Source organism: Narcine bancroftii, chromosome 5 (genome assembly GCF_036971445.1).
Source record: "Narcine bancroftii isolate sNarBan1 chromosome 5, sNarBan1.hap1, whole genome shotgun sequence".
Classification (NCBI taxonomy): Eukaryota; Metazoa; Chordata; class Chondrichthyes; order Torpediniformes; family Narcinidae; genus Narcine; species Narcine bancroftii.
Genome location: NC_091473.1, coordinates 218,579,623 through 218,581,076, shown reverse-complemented (window position 1 = coordinate 218,581,076; position 1,454 = coordinate 218,579,623).

Sequence of the window (1,454 nt, the reverse complement as noted above, 5' to 3'; positions counted from 1 at the left end):
TTCCAGATTTATTTTATATTTTCATGATTAATTTGTGCTGTAAGAGAAATATATTGTATTATGTGTGCACTGTGGACTGGAGACATGTATGTACAGTCAGCTGGTAAGAAACTTGAACTCACCAAAACTCCTTGGACAGCACCTTCCAGGCACATGACCTCAACCACAAGAACAAAGGAAGCAAAAGCAGGGGAACACCACTGTCTAGTCATTACCCTCCAAGCCACACACTATCCTAATGTGGAAACATACTGCTGTTCCTTCACTGTTGCTGGGCCAAAGTCCAACACTTCCCTCCCTCATCCCTTAAGGTCACCTATAGTTCAAGAATCATCCCTTAAGGTCACCTATAGTTCAAGAAGGCAACTGCCTGCCATCATCTCAAGGAAATTGGGGATGGCAACTATGCTGGCACAGCCTATGAAGCTCATGCCCCTTGAATGAATAAAACAATTGCCATTCTAAAAATGACCCTTTAATTCTGCAATCTGCACTAATATTTTATCTCCAGTCCCCTGAGCCCTGATCTTGTGAATTAACCTCTGGCATGAGACCTCATTGAATGCTTTTTGAATCCTGGAAAACACCACACCCATTGTCTTCTCCTCTTCTATTGCATTAGTCACATACCTCTAACATGCAATGCCTTTCTAAACAGACATTTATTCTTCTCATGCTATTGTTTTCTGAGTGCCCCATGCCACAGCCAACAAAATGATTGTGAAATTATCCATTGTGTCATTGCTGTTTCCATAAGAAAATTTGGAGCGCACATTGGAGCAATATATCTTCAAGTATCCTTGCAGCATGAAGGATGATGGTGCAGTAAATAGGAGCAGAATTAGGCCCATCAAGTCTGCTTCATCATTCATATCGTGGCTGATATATTCTTCATTAATAGACAAATAAATAAGACCACCAGATCATGTAGCAGTCAGTAAATAGTGCAGGCTGTGGAGAAACGTACAAAAACTTTGTTTAGGGATTAGAGAAAAATAGTTATAAAAGGCAGGGCAAGGGCATCATCCTTTGCTGGAGTGAAGTCCATTCAAGAGTCTGATAACAGCAGGAAAGTAACTGTCCTTGGATCTTTGCCTTTGAATGTAGGAATTTAAGGAATTAAATTATGAGGTTCTGATCATTTTGAAAGAAGTTAATAGGAAACATAATTACAGGAATAGGGGGAGGATATTCTAAACAGTAGGTACCTCTTGCAGAGAGCGGTGAACCTTGGGAACTCCCCTCCCTGCAGGATTATGCAGGTGAAATTATTGGGGGTATTTAAAGAGAGGAGTAAGGAAAGTAATGGTCCAGGTACAGGTCAATGGGGCAAGGCAGACTGGAAGTTCGGCACAGACTAGATGGATAAAAGGGCCTGTTTCCTTTCTCTGGTTCCATGATTCTGTGCTAGAGGGCCTACTCTTGCCCCTATCTTCTTATATTCTAATGGTGGT